General features: G+C 35.6%; 1 pseudogene; it reads left to right on the top strand.

The window, feature by feature from the left end:
- The first annotated feature begins 13,952 nt into the window (after positions 1-13,952).
- LOC112929317 (general transcription factor IIH subunit 3 pseudogene) lies at positions 13,953-15,579 on the top strand (annotated as a pseudogene).
- The last annotated feature ends 9,604 nt before the right edge of the window (positions 15,580-25,183 follow it).

The following is a 25,183-nucleotide window of genomic DNA, read 5'->3' as shown; positions in this document are numbered from 1 at the left end:
GGTAAATACGTTCTGGGGATGAAATGTACAAGATGATGACCATAGTTAACACTGCTGTATGGTATATTAGAAAGAGAGTAGATCCTAAAAGTTCTCATCACAAGAAAAAAAAATGAGGGGAGTATAACTATATGAGGACATTAACTGAACTCACTGAGGAGATCATTTTGTACCATATGTAGGTCAAATCATTATGCTAAGCTCCTCAACCTTATACAGGCTGCATGTCAATTATACCTTAATAAAACTGAAAAAAAAAAAAAAAGAAAGAGCTAGCAGGTCAGTGGCTATAGTGAAGTAAGGGAGTGGGAGTAATAGAAAAAAAAAATCTGAGAACAAAGGAGAGCAACTCATATGCCTTCTGAGGAACTGGTCATTTTAATCTGCGTGTGATGAGGCATCACTGATAAGCATGAGCAAAGAAATGTGGCTGTCTGGCTGTCACTTTACCAGGGTTACTCCTGCTACTGTATGTAGAACCCACCTGGGGACAAAAGCTGAGCCCCGGGGGCAGCTGTGAGGAGGCTACAGTCATAAGCCAGGCAGAGGTCCAAGGCCAGATGGTGAGAGTGGGGGCTGCAAGGATGTCTCGGGTCATGGAAACGGGAGAGGGGAGTGCAGTGAGAAATGACTCCCATGTGCTGGGCCTGGGAAACTTGAACAATGAAATGACCACTTACTGATTAAAAAAAAAAAAAAAATACCGAACAAGTAAAAGGTTTTAGAGGGAAAGGTCAGTTTTGGGCATATTAGTGTACCTCTCGTCTCTGTCATCTTTGGATATAAATGGCAAGTCAGATGTTGGATAAAGGAATCTAGAGTTTGGTAAAAGATCCAGGTTGTAAATATAGATTTAGGAGTCATGGATCTATAGATGATACTTTTAAGTCATGAGATGAAGTGAAATCCCCCAAAAGAGTTAAGTTCAATAAAAAAGAGTCATCACTAGTGTTAAGCTTCTCTGATTAGAAAGATGAAGGACAGAGAATTGGCCATTGCAATTATGCAAATAGAGGTCATTTGTGAGGCACTGTCAGGAGGCAGAAATCCAGTGCTAGTGTCAGGGCTGGCTCAGCCTACCCTACCCTGTCACCGTGTAACGTCACCAAGAAAGGAGTTGTCAGGAATGAGACTAGAAGGTGAGCAGGATTCATGCTCACACACTCCAATTTACACCCACAGGATATGTTGTGTCTGGGAAGAGTTGAAGCAATGCCATGACATGCCCAGGGTTTCATTTTAGAATAGTGTCCTGCTGACAACATGGGACAAGAGGTGGAAAACTGCCACATGGATGGCAACCGTGTGCATGTGAATAACAGGGAGTTCTTAACTGTGTAAGTAAATCCAGGTTAAAGTGGAGAAACCCACTTTAAGAGTCCTGGTTTTATTTCACTTTCTTCCCACACAGATTCCTTTTATTTAGCATTTAATTCCAGACAATGATAAGTTGCCCCAATGATTTTAGTGGTGCTGCAATTGTATTATCTCTTAGAGGTACCTGAGTCCTTTCTGGCCCTGCTATATCTATCTATGTGTCAACTATTCTACTGGCAATTAGCATCATGCACAATGAAGACAAAGGACTTTTTAATGAGTAGAATTTTACTTTCCAAAATTTGACTTACATCAAACTATTCAGAGGCACATGTTTATATACAGTAGAATCCACCTATAAAAATTGTCTTCCTTTCTTTCCTTTTAGCAGGAAAACAGCATACTTTACTAAGCAAAGAGAAATTTTGTCCTTAAAATAAAACTAAAAAAAAATAAAATAAAAAATAAAATAAAATAAAAAAATAAAATACAACTAAAAATCTCAAGTTTTAATCCCATACCACTTTGTCCCTGTGCATACAACAAACATTTCTTTCAATCTTAAGTAACATTTCTCTGTCACTGTTCCATGAGACTCACTGTGGTCTTAAGAATTATGGATCATTAAAATGTATTAAAGCAACTCATAATTATTTATTTTAGTGTTATAAAACTGTGACAAAAACTCTATACCTGGAAGAGTTATGATTCATAATTGAAATAATTTGGCTTTGCTAAAACTTTAATGAAACTGAATAATGTTCTCACTGAGTTTACGCAACAGTCCTCAACTTAAATCTGTATGTTTATAAAACAATTTAATAGACAGTATTTCCTGTTATCCTCAAAATAACTTGATGAAGAAGTTAACATCACTAGTCTTACTTTTTCAGTGGCAACAGGAGGAAGGGGGAGCAAATTTCCACTTAATTGTTTTTCCCAAAAATTAATTATCTGAAAAATCTCAAGACAAACTATACTTCGTGAATCTCAAGATACAAACATTAAGGAGCACAACAACTTAGGCAAGTGTTAGGGCAAAGCCACATGGGAAAAAGGGAGAGTTGTTGAAATACTTGAACATCACCCTAAAACTAGCAATATCCTGTCCCACCAAAAAAAAATCCTTTCTCTCATTTAAGGGTTTTAGTATTTTGATAATTGTCTCTATTATCCATTCAGATTTGCCTTCTCTTATGGAGATATGTCCAATTGACGCAAGAAGAAATGGAGATTGTACTTCCCAGAAGTGAAGAGAGAATCTGTCTTGATGCACTTGCTCCATTGACTAAAAAAGTCAGTAAGTCAAAGAGCAGAAACTTGAGGATGCAACTGGATTCATGTTGTGTCTGTTCGTGTTGCAAAGGAAAAAGCCAACTTGTGAAGTTGTGAAATACACCCCCTCCTGTCACTCTTCCTGTAGCTTCATCCAACTGAGGCAATGGAAGCATCGGAGGGTGCCCACAACCAAACAGGAAAGCTTCATATGTATGTAGTACAAAGTTCACTTGTTTCTAAGAAAATATATTCTTAAAGCATTTGATAATTTTGATCAGCTTCAGAAAATATTAGCTATGCTTCTAAAAGAGAATTTTTTTTTGCCTTCTCTAGCAGCTTCTCCTTAATCTCAAATAAGGTGCCGTATTTAGCAAATACTGATACAAATATTAAATTACCCAGTGAAATTTCACTTTCAGGTAATCAGTAAATGTTTAGTATAAGTATATCCCAAACATTTCATGAAACATACCTAAACTAAAAAAAAAAAAAAAAAAACTATTCTTTGTATATCTGAAACTCATATTTAATCGGACATTCTAGTAACCATCCCAAAGTAACTAAAAAAAAAATCTCACACAGGAATTTTAATTCCTCCACTCATCGAATGCACCATAAAAAAGCTCTTCGGTCTGGCATTCTGGTTATCTGAAAAGCCTATCTGAGAAATACTGTAACGACTGAGAACACATATCCAAATCTGTAAGCATCGGAGTTTTTTCTTCCTCTTGTTATCTCTCATAGACCTTTCATTTTACTTCATCCTATTGTCCCAAAAGAAAATATAGTTACTCTTCTAACACCTGTCTCCTGTGTTGATTATGTTCCAAGACTTCAGAGGCAGTAAGTGATCATTGACTGGAAGTTGCTCTTTCCGCTGCAAGTCAAGAAGCCCCAATATCAAAGGAGATGTTGTGTTTTACAAGGAGCATCAAAGGTGCTTTCCTTAGGAAACAATTGCCATTCACTCATTAACCATGAGAAAGTTAAATTTCCTTTTATCTCCATTATATAGAACAAAAAATAGACACCACACCTGAAATCACTTTCTGAAATCCCACTGTCTAACTACAACTTCATGCTGGCTCACTTAGTCTGATTTTCATTCTTCCTGTGGTCACTGTTTTAGCTTTCAATTATATACGTATATGCTCCATTTCTTGATTTTCTAGTGTGAGATTTTTCTCTTGACTGCCAGTCATGAAAGATCAAGAAGTTTGCATAGTACAGTTTCTCCACTTCATCTCCTACCCCTCCTTTCCTAATTTTGATTAAATAAACCATTATTTTATTTTCTTATTGATTTTAAATGGCAGTATGCTTTAATATCTATTATTTGATTAATGAGCTTAAAATATTGTCTTTTGTGTCCTCACCATGCAGTATAAGGAAATACTTTGCCTTCTATTCCTTGTCCTGCCCAACCCACTGCCTATTCATCACAGGTTCTGTTAGTACTTCTACATTGTGGAGATGTAGGGTGTTTATATTCAATCCTGCTTCCAGAGTTCCTGTGGATATTTAGCCTTAATTTCATTTTAATGTATTTTTTTCTTTCCCCTCTTGTTTGCCTAGATGTGCTCATCATTTTTTTGGGATTTTTTTATTTATTCATTTGAGAGAGAGAGAGTGAGAGAGAGCACGATTGTGGGGGGAGGAGAGAGGCAGAAAGAGAAGCAGAGTCCCCACAGAGCAGGGAGCCCAAGACAGAGTTCAGTCCCAGGCCCCCAAGATCAAGACCTGAGCCAAAGACAGACGCTTAACCAACTGAACCACCCTGGTGCCCCAAGTAGTTTCCTCAAGAAACACTCATACTGTATCTTCTGGGTTTTTGAAGAGCTGGAAACATCTGTATGCCTGTTCCCTTTATACTTGAATTATACTTGAACTAAACTCCACAAAAAATTTTCTTTCCAAAGGCAGCTTCAGATTTTCTCCACTATCTCTTCACACTAAAAGTTACTGTGAAGTCTGAACCCAATATGACTTTTCCCCTCTGGGTTTCATTTTGTTTTGATCCACAGGATTCTGCTCTGCCTTTATTCTTGCAGCCTAGTAACAATACCAGAGTATTTTAGAGACTGTTTTGTCCTGTTGCATCTGGGACACTGGGCTCCATTTTAACCCACAGACATGGACATTTCTTTATTTCTTTTTTGGACATTTCTTTAATAAAGTTTTTTTCTTTACTATGTCTTTGAAATAGTCTGTTTTGTTTTGTTTTTATTTTATTTGTGTTGCTATGCAGACCTCAGGTGCATAGAACTGAAAGACCAAATTCCTTAGTTCCTTTCTTAAATCTTTGTCACACTAGGACTCTTTCTCCTTGTACTTTATTTACTAGCTTCTACCTTTGGCACTTTATTACCAGGCCCTTCTCTTTAGGCACCTGCTCTATTATATTTATATATACTTTTAACAAATTCTCCATATGTGTGTATATATGTGTGTGTATTCTCTCTTTTTTAAGATTTTATTTATTTATTCATGAGAGACACAGAGAGAGAGAGACAGAGGCATAGGCAGAGGGAGAAGCAGGCTCCCTGCAGGGAACCCGATGTGGGACTCAATCCCGAGACCCCAGGATCATGACCTGAGCGGAAGGCAGACGCTCAATCACTGAGCCAACCAGGCATCCCTGTATTCTTTAAAAATATCTAGTGCTTTACTGTGTGCACATATTTGACCTACATAAATAATACTGTGAAATAAATCTTACCCCATTTATTACTATTTTACACTCAACAGTGTGTTGTGAGATCTATCTACTGCTACATGTAAACCCTAGTTCATTATTTCTGGTTGCTGCACAAAACTCCTACACCTTTGCCTCAGGTTTCATTTCTTTATTTTCTTACTTATGGCCACCTTGGTAAACTATGATTCAATAAACATTTCTATATATATCTCTTCATTGACCTGTACCACATTTTCCCTCAAATGTGTAACCAAGAATTTGCTTCCTGAGTCATAGGAATAGGTACATTCTTAATATTATTCAGATGCTGTCAGATTATCATCCAAAAGGATGGTTTCTTATACCTTCATCAGCAATTAATATTAGTTTTCTAATTTTTGCTACCCATATGGGCTAAAAGTTGTATATCACTGCCTTAGTTTGCATTTCTCATTTGCTAGGGAAGTTAAACATCTTTCCACATGCTTATTAACCATTCACTTTTCTCCTGCAAAATGTCTGTTTATATTCTTTGCCCATTTTCTATGAGTTTTCTTGTACTTCTTTCTGATTCCTTATATCTCAGATACTGATTGCTTGTTGGCATTGGATCTTGCAAATATCTTCATCTAGTCCATTATCCATTTATTAATTTTGTCTTTGATGTCCTTCATAGAACAGAAATCCTTAATTTTGATATAATAAAATCCATCTATTTTTAAACTGACAGTTTTAACTATGGTCTCCTTTTATTTATTCCTTCTTGAAAGTCACAAAGATATTCTCCTACACTTTCTTCTATTTGATTTATAATTTTACTTTTCACATTTGGGTTTTAATTCACTGGAGTTCATCATTGCATCCAAAGTGAAATGGGATTTCAAGTTGTTTTTTTTTTTCTCTCAAATGGTGAGATAATTTTTTATGTATTATCAGCAAATAAAACATGCTTCTCACCCATTCTTATTGTCTCTGCTTCACATGTCAAGCTTCCATAAAATGGTTTTCTTCTCTACTCCACTGAATTCTTTGTTGGCTTCCATAAAGAACCCCACACTTTGTACCATTAGAGCTATATATCATGGTGCACACTCCACATCCTTGCCCTATATTCTCACAATTGCCTAACCGTTTTGTGGACCCTTATTATTTCATAGAAGTTTTAGAATCATTTTTTCCAATGTCCACAAATAGCTGCTGGGATTCAAATTAAAACAATTGAATATATAGGCTAATTGGAAAATTTAACATTTTTATCATTGTAGTTATCCTATCCTTGAGGAAAGTATATATCTTTTTCAAGTCATTTCAAAATGTTTTAAATAGTTTTAAGATATGACTGTATGCTAGGTAATTTTTTAATTCTATAGTTTTACTGTTATTTTAATTGATAACATTTTGACTATTTTTCTAGATGAAAAATAGTGATATTATAATCATTACTGATTTTTTGTCTGTTTACTTATATCTGGAAACCTAGCTGAATTTATGTTCTTGATTTTTCTAAGTTGATCAATTTAGCAGCAAATAATGACCATTGTCTCACTTCCCTCCAATCTTTTTTATAGCTTATTACTTCTTTGGCCTAAACTTCTGGAACTTGTTAAATAGCAACAGTAATAATAAAAAATAAGCAAGATAAGAAGGAAAAGAAAGCAGAAAAGAAGGAAAAAGAAGAGCTCATGCTTATCAAAGTATTCCTATTTTCCATACACTAATCTGAATACCTTACTTAAATTAACTAATTTGATCTTCCAAACATCAGGATGTAAGTACTACTATTATTTCCATTTTCAAGAAGAAAACAAGGTGCAGAAAATTCATAACTTGCCCCAGGTCTACTGCTAACAAATCCTCTCTCTGAAGGTAAAAGATGTCATTTTGCTCCCAACATTCAAGAGCATTTAAAGTTTCTTTACGTATTTGAATTTTCAAATATTGTCCTCAAGAATATCAACTATATAGCAGTTGATTCTCTTTTGCTTTCTATAATTCAGTTTGTGTCCAGATATTCTTTAATCTTATTATTTTTCATGTCTCTTCATACATCTGTCTTCCACGACTAAAACTGCATGGTCAAAAGTATCTTAAATTCTGCTTATAAGTGATTTTCATTTCAACATTCAACATTGAGGGGGGCTCCCCTATACACAACACCAAGCAATTCTCAGACAACAGCAGGATCTCTAAGAATTCAACTCAATTCTGTTACTATCTACCAAAAGGCAGCATCAGATTCCACAAGTCAAGGGCTCAGTTTCACAAGACTGCCCTCTACCCTCTACTTTAGGTGCCAGCTGATCACAAGCCCCAGGCTGTTAACTATGTTTCTGACTGAGCAGCTACAGATTAAGGTTTGCAATAACCTTCTCCTTAGGTAAGATTAATTTGCTAGAGCCATTCACAGAACTCAGGGAAACACATTTACCAGTTTATTAAAGGATATGACAAAGGATACAAATCAACAACCAGATGAAGAGATATATAAGGTGAGGTATGGGGAAGAGAAGCAGAGCTTCCATGCTTTTCCAGGAGTGCCACTCTCCCTGCATCTCCACATGTTCATCAACCTGGAAGCTCTCCAAACCCAGTCCTCTTGGGTTTGTATAGAAAATTCCTTGAACAGTCATGACTAAGTCATTAGCCATGGGTTGATTCAGCCCCATCCCCTCTTTCCTCCCTGGAGTTTGGTGGGGGAGTAGGCAATGGAGAAATAGAGGATGAGACTGAAAATTCAGCCATCTGATCACACAGTTGGTCTTCCTGCCACTAGCCTATGCCCATAGGTGGGGTCCATAAGTTAGTTACTTCAATTAATATAACAAAAGACACCTTAATCACTCTCAACATTAGGAAATTCCAAGGGCATTGGGAGCTGTGAGCCAAGGAATGTGGATGAAGACCAAACATATATGAGAAATATGTTTTGGTCATCCAAATAACCAAATATATATTTCTTTTTTTAAAAGTATATTATTTATTTATAAATGAGAGACACAGAGAGAGAGGCAGAGACATAGGCAGACATAGGCATGCTCCCTGTGAGGAATATGATGCAGGATTCGATCCCAGAACCCCAGGATCACAACCTGAGCCAAAGCCAGATACTCAACCACTGAGCCACCCAGGTGCCCCCCAAATATATATTTTTTATTGCAAAAAACATACACAACCACACAACACAAAGGCTGCTGGAAAGAATGCAATCAGAAGGTATATTGTGACCTTTTTTTCTCCCTAAAGTGGCACCCTTGTTAGCTACCTGAATTTATGATAAAGACAAAAATTCCCCACATATCCATGTAGGTAAAAAAAAATAACAATAATTACAAAAAAAATCTACTTTGCTTTTTTAAAAAAAGTTATAAAAAATAAAAAAATAAAAAAGTTATAACTCCACAATATGATCATTAGTTGTGTTATCTCTGTGTATACTAACAGAATAAATTTCTTAAAAAAAAGCCTTAGAACCCAGCAACTCCATTCCTAGATATATACAAGAGAAATGAAAGTATATATTTACATAAAAACTTGTATAAAAATGTTTATAGCAACATTGTTCATAATAGCCAAAAACTGGAAAGCCTAAGTGTCTATCAACAGATGAATGGAAAATAAGATGTGGTATACCCATATAATGGAATATTATGCAGCCATAAAGAGAAACAAAGCATTGATACATACTACAATGTAAATGAATCTTGCAAACATTATACCAAGTAAAAGAAGCGAGATATAAAAATCATATATTGTATGATTTTATTTATAAAATATTCAGAATGAGGAAATCTATAGGGACAGAATGTTGCCAAAGCTAGGGGTAGGGAAAATTGCAGAGTGACTACGAATGGGTGCAGGGTCTCTTTAGGGGGTGTTGGAAATGTTCTGGAACTAAATAGTTGTTAGATAATGCTGATGGGGGCAGCCTGGGTCGCTCAGCGGTTTCGTGCCAGCTTTACCCTAGGGCCTGATCCTGGAGACCTGGGATGGAGTCTCACTTCAGGCTCCCTGCATGGAGCCTGCTTCTCCCTCTGCCTGTGTCTCTGCCTCTCTCTCTGTGTGTGTCTCTCACGAAAAAATAAATAAAATTTAAAAAAAAAAAGATAATTCTGATGGTTGTACACTTTGTGAATATTCTTGAAAAACACAGATAACACCAATCTGAGAAATACAGTAACAGTTTTATATACACACATATAAACCAGTGGTCACTTACAGACCTCTATGCTTAAAACCCATGGCCCCGTGGTTTATGTATACAATGGAATATTATTCAGCAATTAGAAACGACAAATATCCACCATTTGCTTCAACGTGGATGGAACTGGAGGGTATTATGCTGAGTGAAATAAGTCAATCGGAGAAGGACAAACAGTGTATGTTCTCATTCATTTGGGGAATATGAATAATAGTGAAAGGGAATATAAAGGAAGGGAAAAGAAATGTTGGGAAATATCAGGAAGGGAGACAGAACATAAAGACTCCTAACTCTGGGAAACGAACTAGGGGTGGTGGAAGGGGAGGAGGGTGGGTGTTGGAGGGGAATGGGTGACGGGCACTGAGGTGGACACTTGACGGGATGAGCACTGGGTGTTTTTCTGTATGTTGGTAAATTGAACACCAATAAAAATTAATTAAAAATAAAAAAAAAAAACCATGGCCCCTTAGCCACATATCACCCTCTATCCCTAGTAGAACCACTTAAAAATAACATAAATAGGAAGATATAAAAAAGCTTAATAAAATAATTAAAATGGAATTCTAACAAATATTCAAAAGTACAAAAGAAGGCAAGAAAGAAGAAACAAAGGGATAGAAAGCACAGAGGGTAAGTAATAAATCATTAATAATGATGTAATTATAATTACATTTAAAGTTATTAGATTAGGGGCAGCCCGGGTTGCTCAGCAGTTTAGCGCTGCCTTCAGCCCAGGGCCTGATCCTGGAGACCCGGGATCGAGTCCCACGTCAGGCTCTTTGCATGGAGCCTGCTTCTCCCTCTGCCTGTGTCTCTGCCTCTCTCTCTCTCTCTCTGTGTGTGTGTCTTTCATGAATAAATAAATAAAATCTTAAGAAAATAAAGTAAAGTTATTAGATTAAATGCTCTAACTAAAAGGCAGAAATTGCCAGAAGACAAAAAAAGCAAAGCCATCTATATGCTGTCTCAAAAGCACCATATAAAAATAAAGATCCAGATAGGTTAAATGTAAATGGACAGAACAAGAAATGCCATACAAACAATAAGCATAAGAAGGCATGACTATATTAACATTAGATTCAACATACTTTAAGGAAAAATTTATAACATATAAAGAAGGACATTTCATAATGATAAAAGCATCAATTTGTCAGGAATATATAACAAATGTACATTTGCCTAGTGCAGAATTAAAAAATGCATGAAGCAAAATTTGACATAAGGAAAGGGGAAAATAGACAATATTACAACTATAAAGATTCTAACACTTCTGCAAACTGATAAGACAATTAGATAAAATATAAATACAAAGATACCCTGAAGATTGTCAATCATCTTTCCCTATTGGTATTTATAGCATGATTGCAGGATACACATTCTTCGCAAGTGCACATATTACTTTAAAACAATATATCATCTACAGGACCATAAAACAAGTCTAAATAGACTTAAGAGTTTCAAGTTCCAAAGAGAATGTTTCCTGACCACAATAGTATAATTAGAAATCATTAAGACAACTAGGAAATGTTTACATATTTGAAAAATTAAACACTACACTTCTAAACGATCCATTGATCAAAGAAGAAATCATGAGGAAAATTAGAAAATATTTCTAACTAAATCAGAATAAAGACATAAAATAACATAAAAAATGTATGATTTGAAGCTAAAGAAGTTTTTAGAGAAAGGTGTATAGATTTGAATGCCTATATATAAAAAAGAAAGTTCTAAAATCAATAACTAAACTTTCACTTTAAAAAAAATAAAATAATAATAAACTTCCACTTTATGAATATGAAAAGTAAGAGGAAAGACCAGTGTAAGTAGGGAAAAGGAAATAATGAAGAGCAGAACTCAATAGATTTTTTTAAAAGAGAAAAACAATAGGGAAAATTAACAGAATCAAAAGATGATTCTTTGAAAAGATCAACAAAATTGATAAAGTATATTGATCAAGGTAAAAAAGAGAAAGAACATAAATTATCAATATCAGAAATGAAAACGAGATTGATACAGATCATATAAATATTAAAAGACAGTAAGATTATCTTATGAAACTTCATGCCACCAAATGTGAAAATGTAGATGAAATAGAAAATTTCTTTGAAAAATACATGTTACTAAAACTGACACAAAATGAAACTGAAATTTTGAATAGCCCCATAATTATTTAAGAAAATGAGTTAGTTTTTGAAACCCTTCCTACAAGGAAAACTCCAGGATCAGATGATTTTGCTGATGAATTCTAAACTCATTTGATATAAATTTTTCCAAAAATTGAGAAGATATATTGTCCAACTCATTATATATGGTCAGCATAACCCTAAACCTCAAGTCTGACAAAGACAATACAAAAAGAAAAAAGAAAATCACACACCAATATCTTTCATGAAAATAGTTGTGTTTTTTTTTGTTTTTTTTTTTAATATGTCAATTCATGAAAATAGTTGTAAATGTATTTACAAAATCAGCAAAGTGAACCCATCAATTGTAACCAAGAAGGGTTAACCCCTATAATGCAAGTTTGATTTAACATTTGAGAATCATTGTAATTCACCACATTAATAGAATAAAATTGAAACTATATGATCATTTTAACAGACACAGCAAAAGCATTTGCCCCCCCCAAAAAATCCATTTTTGATTTTTAAAAAATACTCAGCAAACCAGAATAGAAGGAAACTTCCTCAACCTAATAAAAAGCATCTAAGAGGAGCCTACAGCTAATACCATACTTAACTGTGAACACTTTTTTCTAAGATCAGGAACAAAGCAAAAATACAGACTCCTTCTACTTCTAGTCAACATTGTATTAGAGATGCCAGCCATTGCAAGGACTGAAGAAAAAGAACTAAAAAGCATAAAAATCTGAAAGAAAGTAAAATTGTCTTTATGTGTATATAACATGATTGTTTATACAGAAAAGTCAAACAACAACTGCACTAACTAGTAATATTAACAAGGTTGGCTGGATACAAATTGAATATATAAAATTATATGCATTTTATATGCTAACAGAAAACAAATACAAATGAAATTAAAAAAAAACTTAATCCAATTTTAATACTACCAATCTTTTAAAATCCAATTATAATACCCCCCAAAAATATGAAATATTTAAGAATGAATTTAACAAAAAATGGACAAGTGTTCTACATTTAAAACTTTCAAACATTGTTAAGAAGAATTCTAAAAATGAAGACATAGTCCATGTTTAAGGATTGTAAAACTCAATATTCGTATGATGTCAATTCTTCAAATTTATTTATAGATTCAAAAGAATCAGAAAATAACCTCAGCAGCGTTTGGGGGATTTTTTTGTACATTTCGATAAACTGGTTGTAGTTTTTTGGGATTTTTTTTTTAAGATTTATTTATTTCAGAGGGAGAGAGCAGGGGATGGTGGGGCAGAAAGAGAGGGAGTGGGAATCTCATTCAGATTCCCTGCTGAATGCAAAGCCTGACTCAGGGCTCAGTCCCACCGTCCTGAGATCATGACTTGAGCTGAAATCAAGTCAGACACCTAACTGACTGAGCTACCCAGTCACCCCTAAACTGGTTGTAGTTTTTATTAAAATGATAGAGGACCTAAAATGTGTCAAGCAATCTTATTAAAAAATAACCAAATTGGAGTACTTAAACTCTCTGACTCCAAGAAATACTGCAAAGTTCCAATAATCAAGACAGAACAGGACGTAAGAAAGGATCCACAAACAGATCAAAGGAAAGAATAAAGAGCCTTGTAATAGACTCATATACACACTTAAATGATAATCTGATTTCTAAAAAAGTAAACCAGAGTGGGGCACCTGGGTGGCTCAGTGAGTTACGCGGCTGACTCTTGATTTCAGCTCAGGTCATGATCTCAGGTCATGGGGTTGAGCCCTGTGATAGCTCTGCTCTGGGCATGGAGCCTGCTTAGGATTCTCTCTCTCTCTCTCCTAATTTCCCTCTGCCCCTCCCCTCCTTCTAAAAGAAAAGGGTAAAAAAAAAATTTTAAGTCATGAGAATAATCCATTGGAGAAAGGTTACAGTCTATCCAACAAGCGGAATTATATTAACTGGATATCTTTATGGAAAAAAATTAACTCAATCCATATCTCATACCATACACAATAATTAATTCAAGATGGACCACAGACCTAAATGTAAAAGTTGAGACCATAAATCCTTTACAGGAAAGTGTAGAATTAGCTTCCATATTTGAGGGCAGGCAAAAGGTTTTCAGATACAGAAAGTAATAATCCATGAAAGAAAAAATTAGACTTTGTCAAAATTAAAACTCATGAAAAGATGCTCATGTTTCATGCTCATGCTCATGAAAAGATATCATTAAAAAAATGAATGAGATTGATAAACAAGAAGGAAATAATCAAAAATCTTTAACTGACAGGCCAGAAGTCGGGGTGTGCAGGGTCCGGGAGGAGCATTTGACTGCTCGCTGCCTCTGTGTTGGGGGGATCCTGGCCGCCATGGAGACGAAGATGAATTGAATCTTCTAGTTATTGTAGTTGATACCAACCCAATTTGGTGCGGAAAGCAAGCCTTAAAGGAGTCTCAGTTTACTTTATCAAAATGATGCTGTGATGGTGCTGGGAAATTCTCATTTATTCATGAATCATTCCAACAAACTTGCTGTGATAGCAAGTCACACTCAAGAAAGTCGATTCTTATATCCTGGAAAGAATGGCAAACTTGGAGACTCTTTTGGAGATCCTGGCAACCCTTCTGAATTCAGCCCCTCAGGGAGCAAGGATGGGAAATATGAGCTATTCACAGCAGCAAATGAAGTTATTGTCGAAGAGATTAAAGATCTCATGATCAAGAGTGACATAAAGGGTCAACATACAGAAGCTCTGCTGGCAGGATCCCTTGCCAAAGCTCTTTGCTACATTCATAGAATGAACAAAGAGGTTAAAGATAATCAGGAAATGGAATCAAGGATTTTGGTGATTAAGGCTGCGGAAGACAGCGCACTGCAGTATATGAATTTCATGAATGTCATCTTTGCAGCACAGAAGCAGGATATTTTGATTGATGCCTGTGTCTTAGACTCGGATTCAGGACTCCTCCAGCAGGCCTGTGACATCACAGGGGGACTATATTTGAAGGTGCCTCAGATGCCCTCCCTTCTGCAGTATTTACTGTGGGTTTTTTCTTCCTGATCAAGATCAAGGATCTCAGCTAATCCTCCCACCCCCAATTCATGTGGACTACCAGGCTGCCTGCTTCTGTCATCGAAATCTTATTGAAATTGGCTCTGTCTGTTCTGTGTGCTGGTCAATAGTCTGCAACTTCAGTCCCATCTGCACAACATGCGAGACAGCCTTTAAGATTTCTCTGCCTCTGGTGCTCAAGGCCAAGAAAAAGAAACTGAAAGTGTCCGTGTGATCATAAGATTCCTGCGCCCCTAGAGCCTATTACTCGGAATTGTGTGGTGGGATCTGTGTTTGGAGGCCCTGAAAAAATACAGTGCATATGAAATAATTTTGAATGAAGTTTCTTACAGGAAGGATTTCTAGACCATTATCCTCATGCTGTGCTTTTGGGGCACTGTGTTATTTGAGGGAATCATTCTATGCAATCTTTTCAGACTGGTTTTTGCCCACAGAAGGAAAAGAAAGCATAAATTAGTGAGTGAGACTTTTTTTTTTTAATAATGGGGTGATCATTTGTCAGCTTGGCCTGCCTGATTACCGGCTTTAGACTCTTACCCGTCTCTGTTGGGTTCTGCCTGTGAAATGTATGACCAGTGAAATTTGAGCGCAGTTTTGGAAAAAATGAACAAGCGACCATGCAGTAACAGCATTAACCAAGATAGACCATCTTCCTTGAACCAACAGCTGAATTTGACGATAGTCATGTAAATAAAATCTGTATTGTCTAAGTTGAGATTTGGCTTCATAGACTAGCAGGTAGTTTTGCTTTTGCCTGACATCACTGACATCACATGTGTGTCTGGACACAGTCATCCACATATTAACTGTTTGTCAAGCAGTACAAAGTCTGATTTTAAGCGAGGGAGGAGGGGGGTGCAGTACTCTGGCAGCAACTTTTTCTTCAGAGATAGTTGTGTGAAGAGCTTATATGTGGAAGCCAGTGTCTGGGTTTGGAGGGGGAATTTCTTGGTGGAGAATGGATTCTTTACAGTTCAGTGTTGTCCCCCAGATAGAACTCTCGCCTTTTGTAATGAGGGGGAAAAAAGCATTAATGTTGGAGAACTATTCTCTAGAAGCTTTGGATTTACTACTGACAAGTGTTATAGGTTGAAAAGAAAAATTATTTGCAATGTGAACAAGAAAAAACTTATTTTTGTATGTAACTTTGAAGATATTAGAAGTCTTTTTAAATTCCAGTACAGTGTATAAAGGGTTTTCAGGAATGGTGGCTGGTTTGGTTTGTTTTTAAACGTATATTGATAAAAACAAACATTCGTATATTGACAAAAATCCATTTGTGTACACAACCTTGTACGTAAATAAGATTTTAATTTTCTCTTTATACCATCTCAGAAGCTGAGTCTCATTTAAATAATTTGTTCTTTGGCTAGATGATTTCAGGTAGATTCTGTACTTTGTGGATTTATAATTTTGTTAAATACACACAGGTTTTGGTGGTCACTTGGGAAATACTGATCCTTGAGTTTGAAAATTTTATTTGTCTTTTAGAAATAATATTTAATATTTCATGCCTTAGTGTAGGAAGTCTAGGAAGTCATCAAATATCTAAAAGATGAATAATTTCAAAGAAGATGCACAGGTTCTTGTTGCTACTTTTTCATTTGTTTACTGGCTTAATTCTGTTTAGGTTTTATTTTTTTAACTGTTGTTTATGGTTTATATAAATTTTTATAATAAAATAATTTAAATTTTCAAAAAAAAATCTTTAACTGACAAAGGACTAGCATTCAGGATATATAAAGAATTCCAAGTACTTAAGAATAAAACAACCCAATTTTTTTAATGGACAGATTTTGAACAGGTACTTCAGAAAATATGTAGAAATGACCAATAAGTACATGAAAAAGTACTCAAGATCATTGATTCTCAGGGAAATCCAAATTAATACCAAATGAGATAGCATTACATGCTCACAAGAATGGCTGAACTTAAAAGATCAAGAACACCAAATGCTGGTAAAGATAAGCAGCAACTAGAATACCTACATGTTGTTGTTGAGAGTGTTAAATGGTTCTACTAAGTAGCAGAATGGACTAAAAGTTAATAATAAAACTAAATACATGGCCAGGCATTATCCAAAAGAAATGAAAATAAGCAGTGTTAAAAGTAGTTTTATTCATCATGGCCCAAAGCTAGAAGCAGCCTAGATATCCAATCATCAATAAGAAAATGAATAAACAAATAGTGGCATATTCATACAACAGAAGACTAATTTGCATTGCTTTTTAACAAAAGATGATATATATATATATATACAGGGGCACCTGGGTGGCTCAATCGGTTGAGATTCTTGGTTTTGGCTCAGGTCATAGATCTCATGGGTCATGGCATCAAGCCCCACGACAGGCCCTGTGCTCAGCATAGAGTATGCTTGAGTTTCTCTCTCTGCCCCTCACCCCTCAACAACTCTTATGCACATCCATGCTCTCTCTCTCTCAAAATAAATAAATAAATAAATAAATAAATAAATAAATAAATAAATAAAATTTTTAAAGATGATATATACAATTTTGATGAACCTCAAAAACAATGCTAAGTGGAAAAAGACAATATAAAAGAATGTAATTTGCATGGTTCCATTTATATAAGTTTCTAGAACCAATAAACTTAATATATGGGAGAAAATAATCACAACAGTTATTGCCTCTAGATGTTAGAGATGGGGATTAACCAGGGAACTATATGATGAACTTTCTAGGGTAAGGATGTTCTATTTGGGTACACAGACATATACATTTTTCAAAAGTCAACTAATATACCTTTAAAATCTGTATATTCTCATGCATAAATTTTACATTAAAATCATACAATACTGTTACATAATATTAATGTATATTATACTAGATAACACTGCATTATCTAGTTAGGATAATCATGAACAAATATTGAACTCTAATGATATGAAGTTGTTAGAGAAAAGTGTACAGGTGTCTGCAATTTACTTAGATGAATGTAGAACTACATAGATGAATATACATGTGATAAAACAGGAATAATAAACTGTTAATGGTAGAATCTCAGTTTGGGTTTATAGGCTTTTACTGTAAAGTTCTTTGAATTTTGTCATATGCTTGGAATATTTCAAAATAAAAATATTAGGTGTTCTTATGAAGTATATGCATTTGGGGGGAGATTTATGTATCTCTGTGTGTGAGTTTATATACAAGTATTCATGCACGTGTATGTGCTAATCGCAATTAGGGAGCTCAGTGACATAAGTGAGATAACCTGTTTGGGGCCATGTTCTATGTTATAAAGGCCTCAGAGCCTTGTATTGGATCCAGAAGTTTTTTCTAAAGAAATATTCGGCCCTGCTCAAATGAACTTGCTTACGCTGCTTGCACAGGGAAGATGAGCAGGTTTGAGCCAGTTCTAGGCACCTCACTCCTCAAAGAGGTCTCACTGCACCGTAGATTGGCAGTCAAAACTTGCAAACATTTCACTAACGACAAAATGGGTTCTTTTCCTGTCACTTCTAGAAAAAAATTAGTTTCATTCATTGAAAGATACCTTTCTCTTTGGATCACGCCAGACCACCACAGATCTAAAAACATTTTTATCAAAATAGTGGACACAATATTGTTCGGTTCCTCCCTAGAAATGGCATTATCTTCTAGCTGTGCACTGAAGGATTTTAAAGTGTCTTGTAAGAATTTCATTATTAATATTTCATTAAATATTTCATTATTAATATTTCATTAAATATTACAAGGATGTTGCTGACAGCATAATCCAGTATCACTCAGTGCCTGCCTCCTGAGAACCTAATATAGCCTTTTCACTGATTTCTTTTCAGGACAAGTATAACTTCTGTTGAGTGCCTGGTTTATTGTTATATGGAGAGTGTGAATATTGTATCTAATTGCAGAGCTCAGAGCCAAACTTGCAGTGCCCCTCTACAAGCAACCCAGTGATGAGTACTAACCTGTAGATAAGCACTCTAAAATCATAATACTTTCCTACCTTTATTTTCCCATCCCCATACTTTCTATCTGCATTTTTTTTATACTAGAGTATGTTCTATGTTTCATTGTGGTGGCTCATACCCTTTTTTAAAATGAGGTAGTTATTTTTTTAACCCAAATTAGCTCCTATAATAGATTTTGTCCTAAATATAACTAGTGATCATGATCTAATTTGTGTTATCACTATGTCCCTCTGTTTATTTATATATCTTTGATGTTATGCTTTAAAACCATAAAAAATAATTTCATCTTGGAGCAGCTGGGTGGCTCAGTTGGTTAAGCAGCTGCCTTTGGCTCAGTTCATAATCCTAGAGTTCCCGGATCAAGCCCCATGTATTCCAGCTCCTTGCTCAGTGTGGAGTCTGCTTTTCCCTTTCCTTTCCCCTTACCCCTTCCCTCACTTGGGTGCTCTCTCTCTCTCTCTCTCCCTCCCTCCCTCTCTCACTTGCTCACTCTCTGTCTCTCAAATACATCAATAAAATCTTTTAAAAGCAATAATTAATCCCTTTGAAGTAACTAAAATAAATCAAGTAAAGGGCTATTTTAAAGAAGGAAGGAAATATTTCAGTAAAGGACATTCCAGAACACATGCCCAATCAGCCAAGATGTAAAATGTTAATAGAATGTTCCCTTCTGCTGACTCACTGGAATGAAATCAAATAAAATGTATTTAATTACCTGCATTCAGCAACCCATTAATCTAATATCTCCATAACAAATGAAGAAAGAGTGGATTTAAGGCTTACTAGGAAGGAGTGTTAGTGACGACACATCATACAGTCTACCTGCTAGTTTTGTGGGTAACTGTTTTAAAGAAAAAGTAGTCACCTCACACCTTTTCTTCTGCAAAAGACAGAGGATACTTTTGTCACAAACTCTACATGGACTATGGGGTAGACATTATACCATTAGAATCAAGAAATTAATGAACTGAATCTATAGCCTAAGAGAATTTTATAATACCAAAAAATAACAATTATATACTAACAAAGAGATGTTTACTTCCATTGCTTCAGCAGTAATATTTTGGCTGTTTTTCATGCAACACTGCATTGTAATAGGCTGGCTAGAAAAGGAGAACAAATTTTAAAGAAGACAACATGATATTGGTCCCAGGAGGTTCATAACTTTAGGTGAACAGAGAAACCCAAATCCCTGAAATATCCGAGAACACGTGTGAAGAGAGGTACAACCACGAGGACTACTATGGGCTCTGTGTCTCAAGCACAAGCACAGAGGGGAAGTGGGGCAAAGGGGACCACTCCTGGGGACATGCCTTAGGCCATGTCCTGGGATTTCAAGAAGTAACCCAGAATAGTTCCATGAGGGTGGAATGACTCACTGAGATTTGGAAAAATATGTATTTCACAACTTAGTAAGAGTAGCAAAGTTTTCAGTCTCCTCTCCTATCCCCTACCCTCCAGTATAGACCAGATATTTCAGGAGGAACACCTTGTTTTATGAACACATCTAGAAATTTTCATGTAGTTTAGTTACCAACTGTAAACAATACTGAGGCTTTTGACACAGCAGTGTCCACTAAGTTCCCTTTATTATTTTTTTAAAGATTTTTATTCATTTATTCATAAGAGACACAATGAGAGAGAGAAGCAGAGACACAGGCAGAGGGAGAAGCAGGCTCCATGCAGGGAGCCTGACATGGGACTGGATCCCGGGTGTCCAGGATCATGCCCCGGGCTGAAGGAGGCACTAAACCGCTGAGCCACCCAGGCTGCCCCATTTTTTTTTCCACTAAGCTCCCTTTAAAAATAAGCACAAACTAGTCAAAAATAACAAAGACAAAGAGAAGCATCCCCAACCAAACATCATTAACCTTACACTGAAAAGAAGGACCTTGTTTTCTTTTTTACAAAGGCAGTAAAATTCTTAAATGTCCTAATCAATTTGTGTCAAAAAGAAAATGAAAGGCAGAACAAGGAGAATTCTTAGCAATGAAACCACAGCAATACGTTCATCTGAATTTTGAATTTAAAAGCCAGCACATAATTTCTTTAAAATTGTTTAAAAATCTTACTTGTAAAAGAAGTTGGAAAATCAGCTCCAAACCAGCTGGAGGGAAACGTAGTCTGACAACTTTGAAGGATTCACATCTAAAGTCTTGACACACACACACACACAGAGCATAAGAAAGGGGAAAAAAAAAAAACCTTTCCACAAACTTTGAGACCACGTGACTCCAACTTTAGTCCTGTAGCAACTTCTCCTTTTTCTGTTTGTTCATATTCAAAACTTCCATGCTAATGTACACAGATTTATTTATTATAAGCAGGTGGTTTGCATTTAGCTCTTCTCTGTGTAAGTATGAACTAGAAATTAAGTAATATCTTTTGGTGAAAAGTTGAACATCTTTCCTATGAGTGTTCATTATTGTAAAGATTATAATCTACTGTCATTTTACAGGTAGGTCAAAAGTATTTCCATTGTTCTTTGATATCTTTGCCATTAGTTTCACCTAATTTATCAAAGGGTATTATTATTCAAAAGTATATAGTAAATGAAAATCCAAGAGGAGGAATGTCAGTAAGAAACCCTGGTCCCAGCATGTCCCCGGCTACAGAGTAGAACCTTCTGTGGAGAGAGGCTACCAGAGCCTGTCAGAAAAAACAGAGCCTGTCAAAAAAAATCCACTGTTTGTTGCAGTATTTGGCACAGCGTTAGTATTTAACATTACCTTTAATTATGTTTAACTCTTACCAAAGAAGCAAATGCCATACATAATCTGGGACCCAAATAAGCTAGGTAGGATATTCTTTTTTTTTTAGATATTAGTGTTCATGGAAAAGCAAAACCAAACAAAACCCATACCCAATTATTGCAATATGGTCTCTGGGTTTAATATTTCTCAAACTAGTTTTAGCCCTGTCCTGCGTAGGTCCATATAGAAACTCCTTTCTCTTTCATCTTCAGAACAGACCAATGCTATTGTTGTGCAGAGACAAAGTAAAAGCTTAAAAATTCCTTTTGCTGTGTAAAAGATTCAGGCTTATGCCTGTTGAGAAATTTGACTTTTTAAGTAAGATTATTAGCCACAATCTAAGTTGATCAAAATGTGCAAGGAGTTTCTTGGGGGGAGGGAGGGTGGTAAAATGCTAAATTTGAGGCTTTCCTCAACTTTTGTTTTTTAAAGCACAGAATTTATTTTCAACTCAGCCTCAGTGTTAAGTGTGAATAATGGAGCTAAATGGCAAATATTTACTGACATCACTAATAAAATTTATTAACCATTTATTTTTTTTTAAATCTAAGACTGCTTTTTCTGGAAAGATCATAAAACTATGTCTTTCTTAAAGATTGTATTTATCTGAAAGGGAGAGTGAGTGAGTGAGTGAGAGAGAGAGAGAAGGCATGAGCAGGGAAAGGGGCAGAAAGAGAGGGAGATGCAGCCTCTCCCCTGAGCAGGGAGCCTGATGCAATGTGGGCCTCAATTCCTGGGCTTGGGGATCATGACCTGAGCTGAAGGCAGACACTTAACCAACTAGCCACCCAGAGCCCCTATAAAAACTATGTTAAATTTATTTATCAAAGATGGTTCTTAGAGACTCTGATTTAAGTGCAGTAAGAAACAAATGAACTGGAGAAAATTCTTAAAGGCCAAACCAAAGAATTTAGTCTGGAATCTTCTAACTAGATTCCATAGGATTAAAAATAGCCATCAAAACTGAACAAACTTAAAACATGTCATTTCTAGGAAAATGGCAATTGAAAAATATACATCACCAGGCTCAACCAGGTGGTGATGTCACTTTCATTCAGTAGCAAGATGTATTTACCAAAAATATAGTAACCTATTTTTTCCATTATTCAATCACAATTTCATATTGTCCTGCTTAGGAAGTCTGGAAAATAACAATGTAAAGTTATTATCATTGAAGTATAGGACAGGTGTTCATGGTTAGCCTTAGCCCTAGACAGTTTGGTACTAGCTCTGCATAGTATTAATAAGTGTAACCAAATATATTTAAAAAGCAAATACCCAGCCTCCTGTTGCTAAAGAAATAGAATGAACAATAATAAGAGTTAGGGATCGCCTTCAAGACATCTTGGTTAGACCCCTTCTTGAAAATGCCTCTCTTCTGCTTCAGGCAACAATCAGAAAGAGTAGAAAAATAAACTGAATATTTGTAAAACTTTAAAGGTCAACTTTTATAGCACTTCTTGGCAAAGATTCAAATCACTTCAGACTATCCGTTCTGAAATTTGGCTTGAAATTCTGAGTGCTGCCTGTAATAACTTGAAACATCTATCATAATAGAATTTTTCAGTGGATGTCATTTTAAAATCAAGGAAAATTACTTTGAGGTGTGATAAACCTTAAATGTATTCGACTTTTGGAAATTTAGTTGGAACCCAAGTGCACCAATAAAACAGAACAGGAAAAAAAGATCCAAAATAGTAGTCAAATCAGCCAAGGCAATTTCAAAAACATTTGCATGAGCAACTTTGCATTGGTTTTACATGTACAAAGTCATCTTTCCAGCTACATGGTTAGGAATGAGAATTCTACCATAAGCAAAAAATAAATATTAAACCCAATAATCAGAATGAAACTTTATATATTTTTTTAAATTCAGTTCAAGAGAATTGTACAATGACTACTTTGATAGAGACGTTTTGAAGTGATCCAACCTTTAAGTAAGTATGGGAATTAACCTGATGACACCTAAATAAATATAAACAAGTTAAACATAAAACAACAGATCTAGTGGGGCACCTGGGTGGCTCAGTCCATTAACCTTCTGCCTTTGGCTCAGGTCAGGATCCCAGTGTACTGGGATGAGCCCCACGTCTGGCTCCCTGCTCAGCTCCGTCTCTCTCTTGCTCATGCCGTCTCTCACTATCTCTCACTCTCAAATAAATAAAATCTTACAAAACAACAACAACAACAACAATGCATCTAGCATGCTACAGGAGTTATTTTTAAGGTTTGGTAAAATTGCCACTAACTTGTATAGCTATCAAAATAATATCAAATTTTTAAAATGCTATAGGTGCTCAATAATATTGCCATAATTTAGAAGCAGAGTGAACTTCCTCTCACTGGAGGGAAAGTCTGTAGGAGATGCTCACCAAACACTTGTGAAATGAGTGGTTATATCAGAATGCAACTCATATTACGTGCTTGGTTTCCTTAACCTGAAGTCTCCATTTATTAAACCCAGAAGCATTTAAAATAACACTCAGCGTGATTTCAATGGCATATTCTAACAAATTCTACCTGATAATGGACACAAGTAAAGATGAGATGCATTTTTTTCAATAAAAGTTGCTATTTTTGTTACTTACTCTTGCAAGACCTGACCTAAATTTCTCTTCATCAGGTAGACAGATTTTTGAGATTTTTCTAATTGCTCATCTAGATGAAGAAGTGAAATACGATGGAGGAAGTGGTTCAGTGTTGACTACCATTGGGATAATGTTGTTAAACCTTCATGCATGTGGCTTATAACATTTCAAACTCTTCTTTGAGATATGATAGTATACTGCACTTTTTTTTGGTAATTTTCACATTAATGTGCCACCCCCATTCCAGTTCCCCTATATTACTTGTTCGCTGTACTTAACAACATTATCACATGGCCATGTAAATTTACCAGAGATTTCAATCCTCTTCCCTTTTGATTCAATATTGAATTTGCCATAAAATCCCACAAATTTCATCCATGAAATCAATTTCACTCAGATATGTTTCCTCCTGTCCATTCTCATCTCACCTGCCTTGATTCAAGCTCCCATAATCTTTTGCCTAGATTTTGCAAGAACCTGCTAATTAAGCCTGCTGACCTCTTTGCATTTCAACCCTCCTACTACTTACCAGAGCTAACAATGATGTGGACAGGTCACTCACCCAGTTTTTAAAAATTTTTGGTAAATCCACTCCACAGTCCAATGCTGTTTACCTTCCTGGGTTCATCTTTCACTACATACCACCTACCCTGGATGTGCACAGCAGGCACTCAGAGGTCACGATCCCAATACCTTAGACCTGCCTGTGTGAGCTATTTAAGGGCAAAATGCAATACTCATAGTTGGAAATGCCTCACAAAAGAGAGAAATTTGCTTTGTTCATATGCAAGACATTTCTTCCTGATTTAAAATAATGATACTAATAAAGTGAAATTACATAAAGCACTAAAAGTAACACAAACTATTTCTAAATAGTTTATAAAACATATGCTGGAGAGAAAGGATAGGGCAAATGATCTTTAAGAATTTTTCAGTTACTTTGGTCCATAAAGTCTACTCTTTGTCTACATGGATATTTTCAGAGCAAAGAACAAGAAAAAAAAAAGAAAAACAAGTTAAATTGCACCTAAAAGTTCAGTTGGACAAAAGGAAAAATGTTCAATAATCAACATTCAGTTAGTGAGTCTTTCAATATTCAATAGCAAAATCAATTGCTTCACTTGCTAAAAAGATCCCAAGACTCACTCTACAGAAAGGGAAACTGAGGCAAATAAAGATTAAAAGACTTGTCTAAATCAATGGTTCTCAACCATGAAATTCAGATATGCTGATATATTACAAATCCAAGTAACATCAAACTATT

This window comes from Vulpes vulpes, chromosome 13, assembly GCF_048418805.1.
Source record: "Vulpes vulpes isolate BD-2025 chromosome 13, VulVul3, whole genome shotgun sequence".
Taxonomy (NCBI): Eukaryota; Metazoa; Chordata; class Mammalia; order Carnivora; family Canidae; genus Vulpes; species Vulpes vulpes.
The sequence above is the reverse complement of the archived record's forward strand: the minus strand, read 5'-3'. Positions and strand labels throughout refer to the sequence as shown.